General features: G+C 40.5%; 1 long non-coding RNA gene and 7 other non-coding genes across 8 annotated transcripts; 1 reads left to right on the top strand and 7 right to left on the bottom strand.

Annotated features, from left to right (window-relative positions):
* Positions 1–5,295: 5,295 nt before the first annotated feature.
* trnat-agu (transfer RNA threonine (anticodon AGU)) lies at positions 5,296–5,369 on the bottom strand. The gene has a single exon. It is a non-coding gene; the product is annotated as a tRNA-Thr (tRNA).
* Positions 5,370–7,005: 1,636 nt separating this feature from the next.
* On the bottom strand, positions 7,006–7,079 carry trnat-agu (transfer RNA threonine (anticodon AGU)). The gene has a single exon. It is a non-coding gene; the product is annotated as a tRNA-Thr (tRNA).
* A 747-nt stretch (positions 7,080–7,826) lies between these two features.
* trnat-cgu (transfer RNA threonine (anticodon CGU)) lies at positions 7,827–7,900 on the bottom strand. Its single transcript has one exon. It is a non-coding gene; the product is annotated as a tRNA-Thr (tRNA).
* Positions 7,901–8,036: 136 nt separating this feature from the next.
* On the bottom strand, positions 8,037–8,125 carry trnar-ucu (transfer RNA arginine (anticodon UCU)). The gene is given in 2 exon segments: positions 8,037–8,072; positions 8,089–8,125. It is a non-coding gene; the product is annotated as a tRNA-Arg (tRNA).
* Positions 8,126–8,264: 139 nt separating this feature from the next.
* trnat-ugu (transfer RNA threonine (anticodon UGU)) lies at positions 8,265–8,338 on the bottom strand. Its single transcript has one exon. It is a non-coding gene; the product is annotated as a tRNA-Thr (tRNA).
* Positions 8,339–9,168: 830 nt separating this feature from the next.
* trnat-cgu (transfer RNA threonine (anticodon CGU)) lies at positions 9,169–9,242 on the bottom strand. Its single transcript has one exon. It is a non-coding gene; the product is annotated as a tRNA-Thr (tRNA).
* A 1,093-nt stretch (positions 9,243–10,335) lies between these two features.
* Positions 10,336–10,409, bottom strand: trnat-ugu (transfer RNA threonine (anticodon UGU)). Its single transcript has one exon. It is a non-coding gene; the product is annotated as a tRNA-Thr (tRNA).
* Positions 10,410–11,313: 904 nt separating this feature from the next.
* LOC143747587 (uncharacterized) lies at positions 11,314–11,913 on the top strand. Its single transcript, XR_013206765.1, has 3 exons — positions 11,314–11,455; positions 11,601–11,716; positions 11,812–11,913. It is a non-coding gene; the product is annotated as an uncharacterized LOC143747587 (long non-coding RNA).
* The last annotated feature ends 1,070 nt before the right edge of the window (positions 11,914–12,983 follow it).

The raw sequence follows: 12,983 nt of genomic DNA, 5'->3' as shown, positions 1-12,983 counted from the left end.
GTGTAATTTTGCTGAAAGATCAAGAATGTCTTGTTGGACCACCATGTTTGTGCACAAGTGAGTCCTGGAATGCAGTCATCTTCGGATGTGACATGCACACTTTCTTTCCAGCAAACAAGGCATTTGTGACATATTCATCAGCTCTAAGAATATGTTGTTTCTGGAGTCCGGACTTTGTGCGATCTTCATGATGTGTAGTAGTAGGACAATCTTGATCATGTCGATGTATGACTGAAGGTTTCGTAGTCTCTGCGTTGTGTATTTATTTTTTCTTTTTCTTTTCTCTATCCTTTTGTGATAGTTGGCTCGGGAGTGGGTCTAGTTGTTTCTTGAGGTTATGTCTTCATACGCAGACGAGGAGGTCGGTGCATATGGGTCTCGGTTCAGCCATCAAGTGTTATCTGCACAGAGGAAGAGAGAAAACAAAAGACAGGAGAGCAGTATTTGTTCAAACACTAGGGTTGTAAACTTTTCCGAGTCTGCTATTGTTGTTCCTTCTTCCCTATTTCTTAATTATGACACCTAAAGAACGCAGTGAGATGAGGATGGATTAATGGATGGGAAGGCCTATGAGGGATTCTTCACCGAAGGGTTGGCCACCGACGCCTGTTGCAATCGGTTCTTTCCTCGGCTCCCCACTGGTTCGTGTCCTATGCTATCCCTGTTGGAGCAGGAACAACCTTACAGTGTGACACATGAGTCCAGGTTTTCTTTCCCTGACATAATACTGCAGCAGCTGTAATCAACATCACTTGATATGGTCCGTGCCACTTAGGCTCTAATGGCTTGTTTTTGAATGACTTTATCATAACCCATTGACCTGGGATGATAGTGTGTCCACCTTCTGGTGGAGTCTGCCAACACGACTCAACTCTCTCTCTGGCACTCTGTACTGCCTTTGTGAGGTTTTCACAGTAAGTGATCAGGGCATCTGAGGCAATGTGTACATCAGCATTTCTAAGATCAATCACACCTGGCATCTGCATTGGGCGTCCAGTAATAATCTCATGAGGGCTCAGTCCTACTGATCTGTTAGGTGAGGCTCTTATACTACACAGTACTGCTGGCAACGCTTCAACCCATGGTACTCCTTCCTGATGCATTTTGCTTAGCCTGATTTTGATTGTTCTGTTTGCACGTTCAACCTGACACCAAAATCATGAATTACCCCAAAAGCATATCTGGAATCTGTGTAGATATTAGCAACCGATCCTGAAGCTAGCGTGCATGCTCTTGTTAGGGCTACTAGTTCTGCAGCTTGAGCTGAAAAATGATCTGGAAGACGTCCTGAAGCTAACACTTCCGTGGTGGACGTTACTGCATAACCTGCTCGTCTGTTACCTTTTTCTTTTACTTCACTCATAGGTGTATATGTAAGCGTAACACAATCGTGAGTAATTTCTCCTTCATCCTCTAACAAAACTTCAGTCATAGCAGACAGCATACATGAGGACGGATTTGTGACAGGTGCACGCTGTAAGACAATATTTGGCATTATTGTGGACACTGCATGAGGGCTTTTTTTACGTTTACAGTCTGACCTAACACACTTAATGATGAAAGGTCTGTGCTGTAAAATAACATTTAAGGCTGTGAGTCTACTTAACTTGGTGTTCCCCAAAGGAAGGGTGAGACAGTCACTTTCCTTTTGTTCTATTAAACAAAAATAAGTCTTTCATCTTTGTTGAAAGTTACTGGGGAAATTAAGCACTCACAGCCCAAATGGTTAACACATCAACAAGCTGCCCAACGAGTTTAATGACGAGGGGACGGGCTGCTTCAGAGTAGCAAGCAGACTGAGTAGGAGCTGAGTAACATTGTTAACTTGTTTAAAGTTCTTTTTGTTTTTCCTACACTCCTTTCCCCAATGTCCATGTTTACCACAGTAATAACAACTGCTGCCCTCTCTCTTAGGACATTTGCGTTTCTGTTGATTCTCTGTGTTGACCTTAAAGGATGCTGCTGCAATTTTTACTCTTGCCTTGACATCAGAATCTGTTTCCCAAGTAGTTAACCTCTCCAAGTTGTTTTGTATGGTTCTAGTGGACCATGTTAAGTCTAAGAAAGGCAATGCTTTTCTATGTTCTGACAACAGACCATCAAACCATGTGCGAACTAGGGGACCATTATCTTCTAACACCTTCTCTGAAGTGTCAGCTATACCACTGTACGCTGCTGCTGACTGGCAAAATCTTTGAGTGTACTCACTAACAGTTTCACCCTTCTTCTGTAAACAACTAGTGATCTTCGACCAGTCAATTCTGGGTCCAACAATGTTCTTCAACGCTTTCAAAACTCCCTCTCTCAATTCATCTTTTCTGGCATGTTGTAGTTCAGAAGTAACAGCAGACTCAAAACTGTTGAATTCAGATTCAGTTAGAATTTGTGACATCAGCTGTGTGACTTCTGCCAACGACATGTCGTAAAGACGCATTTTACTGATCAATGCCCTTCTAAAATCAGAAAAATCTGTGCGTACTGAAGGTAAGCTTTGGGATAGTCTTTCTATGTCTCTAGGTCCGAGTGCTTTGGCAACAGTTTGGTTTTGGACAACAGAAGAGTTGGGAGGAACACTTTCAGTTCCCTCAATTCCCTGAGATCTTCTTGCAACACATACCTTTACTGAATCTACAGGCTTATCAGTCAGGATAAGTTTCATCTGACTGTTGGTCTTCTGAGTCACATTTGGTTGAGGCCTTGTTATGGCCCACCTTAGTGTGCATTTGTTTGTTCTGTTCTTTTAATTTATCAATACACCTAGTTTGTTCTTGTGCAATGGATAAGCTATATTCTCTATGGCAACAGATTATGCCTTTCATGTTTTTCTTTCTGATACATGCACCTAACACCTTCTTGCATTCTTCAATAGACCAAACTTTGTCTGGATCAATACCAAATTTCTTTGTCAAATCCAATCTAACTGACTCAGTCATTATGGAATCCATTTTCTCTCCTAACAATGACTTGAACTCACTGTCTGTCCATAAAGGGCTAGCTAGTCAATTTTTCTCAGTTGATGGAACTAGCCTAGCATTTCTTCTAACCATTTTGTGGATTTCTTTTGTTACCACACAATCAAAAAATAAACTTCTCTGATCAACAGAGGGTATACTTGTTAACACAGATCAAATCTTGTTAAACTTCCTTGTTACCAACACATCACAAACTATTAGCATGTTACGCTAATCTTCCCTAAAAGAAAAATGCAAAGGATCTTTCACCTTCTTAACTTTTAGAGGATAAAACAAACAAAAACACTAAATCTTCTCTGATCAAAAGAGGCTACACTCGATAACACAGTTAACCTTCCTTACCCAGAGCAAAGGGTAACACAGAAAATATTAGCACGTTACGCTAATCTTCTCTAAAAGGAAATGCAAAGGATCTTTCACCTTCCTAACTTTAAGAGGATAAACACATCCCTGTTTGAACAGAGGTTCACCAATATTGACACGTAATGTTAACCTTCCCTAACTTTAGAGGATACATTCTCTAGCAATGTAGAGGCTATACTTTCATCTTGAAAATAAACTTTTAAAGGGTAACTTTGTTAGCCAGACACTGCAGCTGTCTGATAACTGTTCTCTGACGGCGCAGAGATTTGTACTGGTCTTCAGTGGTTCTTTGAATAGAGTGAAACTCACCAAATCGTTGTTTGTACGGAAAGGATTCCGTCTGGAACTCAGCCAAAAAAAGTTTGTTCTTTGTTGAGCTTTGAAGTTTCAGGAGTCAGTTCTGGAACTCAGTCTTTGTTGAGTGGAGATTTCAGTTCTGGAACTCAGTCTTTGTTGAGTGGAGATTTCAGTTCTGGAACTCAGTCTTTGTTGAGTGGAGATTTCAGTTCTGTATTCAGGTAAGATTCTCTCTGGAATGCAGTCAGATCTTTGAGCTTGAATTCCAATCTGGATTCAGGTGAAGTTAATTCTATCCGGGTCACGGCACCATCTGTAGTGATCTTTTTCTTTGTAGAAAAGTTAGAAGCTCAGACCAGGAGAGGGTGGAAGTTTTCCAAGCAGAAGTTCTTTATTGCTTGTCGGTAGCTGCAGTCATTCCAACATCGTCTAAATTAAAGTAACTTTACATGGTATATTATAGGCATTTTAAGAGGAGGGACTTCTGGAGGTGGAGATAAATTCAAACAAAGCATGCAAATGTAGTACGAACACACCCTACTCTGAGGGCATTACCAATCCAATGGAATCAGCATAACTATTCAAATGCTGATAGTGGCCAGGAACTCTGGTTCCAAGAGCCATCTCAGAGCCATTAAAGAAAGTCTCAGTGATCAGACTCATTTAACTTACAATGGAGAAAACAGGATTTGCCAGATTCTCTTGCTGGAAACTGTTTCACAGCTGATATCATTTACCATCCTAACCTGAAATGCTAACTTCAACAAACAGAACTTTCTCAGTTTATATATGATAGTATTAGAAGTTAGATTAAACCTTTTAATAAACTTGTATTCCTTCAAGGGACAAGGGAATATCTCAAGCCATTTATTTCTGGATCGAAACTCTCAGTACTCGTGTCTCAAATGTTTCGGGAACCTCTAGTTACGATACATCTAAATGCTGTTTCAGCTTGGAGAAATGGAAAGCGTGTTTTTTTTTCTTCTTTTTTTTCTAGGTAGGTGGCCAACAATAGGTTGTTGCAGATTTTGGCCTAGGCCAGTGGATTTCAACCTATTCTTATTTAAATAGGTGACTTAAGTTAATTAGTAGAGTACTCTGTGATCTGAGTTGGGTGTGTCCAATAAGGGAAATAAGCAGAACGTGAAGGGTATGCTTCTGAAGTAGTTTGTGGATTCAAGTTTTAAGCATATGTCTGACTCACAGAGACATCAGAGCAAAAGATTGTCTTTCCTGCCAAGACTTTCACATCAGAGATGATTGAATGACTACTCTTAGAAGCCACAGATAAGACACTGCTGGGATTCGAACCCAGGATCTCCTGTTTACTAGACAGGCGCTTTAACCAACTAAGCCACACAAAAGTTACTGCCTCTGGTTCGATGCTTTTGTATACAAAGTCTAAAAGAGGTAGCATGTCAGGAGAATAGCTGATTACATCATGAATAGGTCCCTTTGAAGTTACAGGATTATTTCCAAAACCTGAAAGGTGTGCAGGCTTCTGTTCCATTGTGCCACAGAGCCACAAAAGACAAACTTTAAGACGCTATTGCATGCACATCACTTCTTAGATTTCCACATTTTGTGCAGATGCACACTGTTCAGCATGCAAAGATTTACATATGTAAAAGATTAAGTGAGCGGTGCCCACATCCACTGGCATAGGCACTGCTGGGATTCGAACCCAGGATCTCCTGTTTACTAGACAGGCGCTTTAACCAACTAAGCCACAGCGCCACTTGCTGAACCTTCTACAATGTGTTGCTATAAAAAGTCTAAAAGAGGTAGCAGGTCAGGAAAATAGCTGATTACATCATGAAAGAGGTTAGGGGATTATTTCCAAAACCCGAGGGGCATTCAGGGCTCTGTTGAAGAAAGAGGGAATATCTGAAACTGTCAATACGTGTTTCTGAAATGTTTTTGGAACCTCCAGTTACAATACATCTAAACTCTGTCTCAGCTAGGAGAAATGGAAAGCAATCTCTGCTATGCTTTCAGCTGATCTGAAAGACAAAATCCAGAAAGCTTTTCATGAATTATATATTCATATTTGTAAAGACTGTTTTGAATACATCCAGAGGCTGGATCTCAACAATAGGAAGTAGCAGATTCTGGCCTAAGCCAGTCGTTTTCAAAACATTCTCGAAACCTCCCAGACGCTATACATTTTTGTTATTTACCTTATTTCAAAAGGGTTAATTGAGCTACTTAGTAGAGTACTCTATGATCTGACGTGGGTGTGTCCAATAAGGGAAAAGAGCAGAATGTGAAGGGTAGGCTTCTGAAGTAGTTTGTGGACCCCAGTTTTAAACATATGTCTGACTCACAGAGACATCAGAGCAAAAGAGGCCACTGACTATTCTGGTGGGACTCAAAACCACAACCAGGGAATTTCTCCATTCGCATCCCAGAAGTCCAAAGTTCTATCCATTGTACCATAAAATGACACACTTCAGGGAAGTATTGCATGCGCAGCACTTCTTAGTTTTTCCAGTTTTGTGCAGGTAAACACAGTTCGTCATGCAAAGACTTTCATATGTGAAAAGGTTAAGCACTCCCATATCCTGTGCCAAAGGCACTGCTGGGATTTGAACCCAGGATCTCCTGTTTACGAGACAGGCGCTTTGACCAGCTAAGCCACAGATCAGTGAAATTTGTTGGTAAAACAAGTCTAAAAGAGGTAGCACATCAGGAAAACAGCTGATCACGTCATGAAAGAGGTCCCTTAGAGGTAAGAGGATTGTTTCCAAAACACGAGGGCCTTTCACGCCTCAAGGGAATGTCTGAACTCATTTAATTTTGGCTCTACACTCTCGATAGTCATGCCTAAAATGTTTCCTGAGCCTTCTTCTGATATGAAATGGCAAAATCCAGAAAGTTATCCATGTATTATTCTTCATATATGTAAAGACTTTGTTTGTACAAATATCCATAGGCTTGACCATATCAATGGGTAGTAGCAGATTTCAGGCCTAAGCCAGGAGCTTGCAAACCATTCTTGAAGCGCATCTGCACCACATATATATATATATATATATTTTATTATCTCTCTCATTTAATACAGGTGAATCAAATAATTGATTGATAATTAACGTACTCGACGATCTGACTTGGGTGTGCTCAATAAGGAAAAGAAGAAAAATGTGTTGCGTAGGCTTCTGAAAAAGTTGGAAAACCCCAGCTTTAAGCAAATGTCAGTCTGGTAAAGACGTCTGTGCAAAGGGACACCATTCGTGACTCTGGTGGGACCCAAAAAACGACAACCTTTTTAAAACCTTCATTTGCAACCGAGAAGTCCAGATTGTCTTTCCTGCCAAGACTTTCACGTCAGAGAAGGAGAAGGTTAAATGACTACTCTTAGAAGCCACAGATTAGGCACTGCTGGGATTCGAACCCAGGATCTCCTGTTTACTAGACAGGCGCTTTGACCAACTAAGCCACAGCGCCAGTTACTGTCACTGGTTCGATGCTTTTGTATACAAAGTCTAAAAGAGGTAGCATGTCAGGAGAATAGCTGATTACATCATGAATAGGTCCCTTTGAAGTTACAGGATTATTTCCAAAACCTGAAAGGTGTGCAGGCTTCTGTTGAGGGACAAGGGAATATCTCAAGCCATTTATTTCTGGATCGAAACTCTCAGTACTCGTGTCTCAAATGTTTCGGGAACCTCTAGTTACGATACATCTAAATGCTGTTTCAGCTTGGTGAAATGGAAAGCGTGTTTTTTTTTCTTCTTTTTCTTCGAGGTAGGTGGCCAACAATAGGTTGTTGCAGATTTTGGCCTAGGCCAGTGGATTTCAACCTATTCTTCTTTAAATAGGTGACTTAAGTTAATTAGTAGAGTACTCTGTGATCTGAGTTGGGTGTGTCCAAAGAGGGAAATAAGCAGAACGTGAAGGGTATGCTTCTGAAGTAGTTTGTGGATTCAAGTTTTAAGCATATGTCTGACTCACAGAGACATCAGAGCAAAAGAGGCCACTGACTATTCTGGTGGGACTCACAACCAGGGAATTTCTCCATTCGCATCCTAGAAGTCCAAAGTTGTATCCATTGTACCATAAAATGACACACTTCAGGGAAGTGTTGCATGCGCAGCACTTCTTAGTTTTTCCAGTTTTGTGCAGGTAAACACAGTTCGTCATGCAAAGACTTTCATATGTGAAAAGGTTAAGCACTCCCATATCCTGTGCCAAAGACACTGCTGGGATTTGAACCCAGGATCTCCTGTTTACGAGACAGGCGCTTTGACCAGCTAAGCCACAGCGCCAGATACTGTGAAATTTGTTGGTAAAACAAGTCTAAAAGAGGTACCACATCAGGAAAACAGCTGATCACGTCATGAACGAGGTCCCTTAGAGGTAAGAGGATTGTTTCCAAAACATCTGAGCAATAGAGGGTATGCACGACTCTGGTGGGACTCGAACCCACAACCTTTGAATATCTCCATTCACAACCTAGAAGTCCAATGCGCTATCCATTGCGCCACAGAGCCACAAAAGACAAGCTTTAAGACGCTATTGCATCCACATCACTTCTTAGATTTCCACATTTTGTGCAGATGCACACTGTTCAGCATGCAAAGATTTACATATGTAAAAGATTAAGTGAGTGGTGCCCACATCCTGTGGCATAGGCACTGCTGGGATTCGAACCCAGGATCTCCTGTTTACAAGACAGGCGCTTTGACCAACTAAGCCACAGCGCCACTTGCTGAACCTTCTACAATGTGTTGCTATAAAAAGTCTAAAAGAGGTAGCAGGTCAGGAAAATAGCTAATTACATCATGAAAGAGGTTAGGGGATTATTTCCAAAACCCGAGGGGCATTCAGGGCTCTGTTGAAGAAAGAGGGAATATCTGAAAATCTCAATACGTGTTTCTGAAAGGTTTTTGGAACCTCCAGTTACAATACATCTAAACTCTGTCTCAGCTAGGAGAAATGGAAAGCAATCACTGCTATGCTTTCAGCTGATCTGAAAGACAAAATCCAGAAAGCTTTTCATGAATTATATATTCATATTTGTAAAGACTGTTTTGAATACATCCAAAGGCTGGATCTCAACAATAGGAAGTAGCAGATTCTGGCCTAAGCCAGTGGTTTTCAAACCATTCTCGAAACCTCCCAGACGCTATACATTTTCGTTATTTACCTTATTTCAAAAGGGTTAATTGAGCTACTTAGTAGAGTACTCTATGATCTGACGTGGGTGTGTCCAATAAGGGAGATGAGCAGAATGTGAAGGGTAGGCTTCTGAAGTAGTTTGTGGACCCCAGTTTTAAACATATGTCTGACTCACAGAGACATCAGAGCAAAAGAGGCCACTGACTATTCTGGTGGGACTCACAACCAGGGAATTTCTCCATTCGCATCCTAGAAGTCCAAAGTTCTATCCATTGTACCATAAAATGACACACTTCAGGGAAGTGTTGCATGCGCAGCACTTCTTAGTTTTTCCAGTTTTGTGCAGGTAAACACAGTTCGTCATGCAAAGACTTTCATATGTGAAAAGGTTAAGCACTCCCATATCCTGTGCCAAAGGCACTGCTGGGATTTGGACCCAGGATCTCCTGTTTACGAGACAGGCGCTTTGACCAGCTAAGCCACAGCGCCAGATACTGTGAAATTTGTTGGTAAAACAAGTCTAAAAGAGGTACCACATCAGGAAAACAGCTGATCACGTCATGAACGAGGTCCCTTAGAGGTAAGAGGATTGTTTCCAAAACACGAGGGCCTTTCACGCCTCAAGGGAATGTCTGAACTCATTTAATTTTGGCTCTACACTCTCGATAGTCATGCCTAAAATGTTTCCTGAGCCTTCTTCTGATATGAAAGGGCAAAATCCAGAAAGATATCCATGTATTATTCTTCATATATGTAAAGACTTTGTTTGTACAAATATCCATAGGCTTGACCATATCAATCGGTAGTAGCAGATTTCAGGCCTAAGCCAGGAACTTGCAAACCATTCTTGAAGCGCATCTGCACCACATATATATATTTTTTTTATTATCTCTCTCATTTAATACAGGTGAATCAAATAATTGATTGATAAGTAACGTACTGGACGATCTGACTTGGGTGTGCTCAATAAGGAAAAGAAGAAAAATGTGCTGCGTAGGCTTCTGAAAAAGTTGGAAAACTCCAGCTTTAAGCAAATGTCAGTCTGGTAAAGACGTCTGTGCAAAGGGACACCATTCGTGACTCTGGTGGGACCCAAAAAAGGGACACTTTTTAAAACCTTAATTTGCAACCGAAAAGACCAGATTGTCTTTCCTGCCAAGACTTTCACATCAGAGATGATTGAATGACTACTCTTAGAAGCCACAGATAAGACACTGCTGGGATTCGAACCCAGGATCTCCTGTTTACTAGACAGGCGCTTTAACCAACTAAGCCACACAAAAGTTACTGCCTCTGGTTCGATGCTTTTGTATACAAAGTCTAAAAGAGGTAGCATGTCAGGAGAATAGCTGATTACATCATGAATAGGTCCCTTTGAAGTTACAGGATTATTTCCAAAACCTGAAAGGTGTGCAGGCTTCTGTTCCATTGTGCCACAGAGCCACAAAAGACAAACTTTAAGACGCTATTGCATGCACATCACTTCTTAGATTTCCACATTTTGTGCAGATGCACACTGTTCAGCATGCAAAGATTTACATATGTAAAAGATTAAGTGAGCGGTGCCCACATCCTGTGGCATAGGCACTGCTGGGATTCGAACCCAGGATCTCCTGTTTACAAGACAGGCACTTTGACAAACTAAGCCACAGCGCCACTTGCTGAACCTTCTACAATGTGTTGGCATAAAAAGTCTAAAAGAGGTAGCAGGTCAGGAAAATAGCTGATTACATCATGAAAGAGGTTAGGGGATTATTTCCAAAACCCGGGGGGCATTCAGGGCTCTGTTGAAGAAAGAGGGAATATCTGAAACTCTCAATACTTGTGTCTGAAATGTTTTTGGAACCTCCAGTTACAATACATCTAAATTCTGTCTCAGCTGGGAGAAATGGAAAGCAATCTCTGCTATGCTTTCAGCTGATCTGAAAGACAAAATCCAGAAAGATTTTCATGAATTATATATTCATATTTGTAAAGTACGGTGGCCGAGAAGGGTCACAACACATACAAACCCCACAACAACTACATATTCAGAAAACACATACAAATTCAGAAAACACATGCAAACAACGCCACAACAACTACATATTCAGAAAACACATACAAATTCAGAAAACACATACAAATTCAGAAAACACATGCAAATTCAGAAAACAACTTTGTCGATTTCACATTCGCTGCAAATATTCGCAGCACGAGCAAATAGGGAAACAAACTGCAAACTGCAAAAACACAACGGAAATGTTTCCGGGGGGGCCATAATCAGTGACGGACCCGCATCCATCCGGTTGTCTTAGCGCTATTTTTTGAATGTGTGCTGTGCTTTTCTTGTCTCAAGAGGTAAGTGTTTCTCTTTCATTATGACAGACTTGTCGATGTGCTCTGATACCGAAGTGGTTTTGTGTGTTTTTAACATATTAAGTTATTGTCCCCATAACGTATTAGTCTGCCAACGTTGTTAGCTGGAAACTAAGTTAGCTGGCTAGCTCGCGTCTGGCCATTAAATAGATGCATTACTGGCGTTTGTACAATGTTGTCCTGATATCTGAACTATTTATTTAATTTTTAGTTTGAAATGTTCTGTCCGTATTGTGCCGAGCAACTGGGGGACGCTCCCAAGTTTTGCCCGTCGTGTGGTCTGAACGTGGGGTTCCTTACGGTGTGTCCATCCACGTCATCAAGCCTAGGCCGTGGGCCTACAGGTAATATCCCCTTACTGTGCTCCCATTTTAACGTTACTGTGCTGCATTGAATTGTCCCATGGTTTTAGCTGTCAGAAAGGTGGCAATTTATCAACCAATCACAAAGCATAGCTATAATGAATCAGTGTGTGTGTGTGTGTGTTAGTGAATGAGACAAGTATCCAAGGAAGAGCAGGTCAATTCATGAGGTTCAGGGAAGTTAAAGAGGCTGAGAGGAGGACCTTTTCAAAGGCTAAAAAGAAACCAAACATTATGGTCAAGGTAAACTAATATGGAGGTTTAGGTCACAATGTGACTATTACACAGTACACACAGTCTTAAACATGTTTGTTTTTCTTCTTTTCTTATTTCTGTAGATTTCAATTGGCATAATGACCAGAACAAAATATGGGTTAAAACCTATAAGAGGGAAAACTTTGCCATTAAATGTTGAACCCCTGTGGTCATCAAAACAAATTTTGCCACCTGCTATAAAAAAACAGCGAGATTTTAATCAAGACATGATGTACGATGGAGAATATGTCCTGGTATATCCTGATGGCTCTCAGGTACAAAATATACCAGGCACAGACAAACCCTTTGTCCTTGAACATTATAAAGAGGCCATTGGAAAGTCTTACCAGAGGATCGTACTGTACATCTGCCCCCTTCAGGATTCGGGTAAGTATTGAAGTACATGTATGTAAAATAATAATAATAATAATTGATAATGGTTGGTAATTAAGTGAGTTCTTAATTTAATTTGAGCTGGTTGTAAAATTGCCATATATTATACCTAGCCTAATAATGATGCATCATTTTCTCTTTCCAAGGTCATGGAGATGACTCCTCTTCAGAATCCGATGATGAGGCATTTGCTAGCCTTCCACTGAAAATGTAAGTTTCTCCCGCTAATTTGAGACCTGTGCTTGTGGTTTTTGATTATCCACGTATTTCACAGCATTCATTTATTTTTTCTTTCAATTGCGAGAAGGAATAGATCGAGCATGTTGTGCTCTTTAAATCATATTAACAAATATCTATATTATGATTTAAATTAAATTATTCAAATTATTTGTTTGTTTTAGTTTACCAAAACAATGTCCACCAACAGTGTCCAGGCCATCTGATGGGCAAGTATGTATTATTGTGTAATGTTATTAAGTTTATGTTAATGATGTAATTATTGTTAATTTGTTTGGTGTTATCTCTACTTTCATAAACAGGCCAATGGAGCAGGACCAGGACCCAAAAACACCACATCATGTGACTTCTACAAGTAAGTCACAATGGATTCAAATTGTTCGTTCATTGCACTAATACTTTTGGCTCTGGGTTTAGCATGAAATATTGACTGCTGAATGTAATGCATTACAGTACCAAGTATAACACTTTTTACTGTAATTTCACAACCATCTTGTTTTAGTATTTCATTGTTCCTTTAATCCACAGCACATATACCAAGATCTATGCACCAGTTGTCATTGACAGCAGTTGCTCTGATGTTGAGGACGTAGACAATTTTCAGGAGGAAGACAGGTACTTTGAT

The sequence above is a fragment of the Siphateles boraxobius genome, unplaced genomic scaffold (assembly GCF_051911475.1).
Source record: "Siphateles boraxobius isolate OS27281-9 unplaced genomic scaffold, OSU_SipBor_1 23, whole genome shotgun sequence".
Classification (NCBI taxonomy): Eukaryota; Metazoa; Chordata; class Actinopteri; order Cypriniformes; family Leuciscidae; genus Siphateles; species Siphateles boraxobius.
This window is presented reverse-complemented; position numbering and strand designations above follow the sequence as displayed.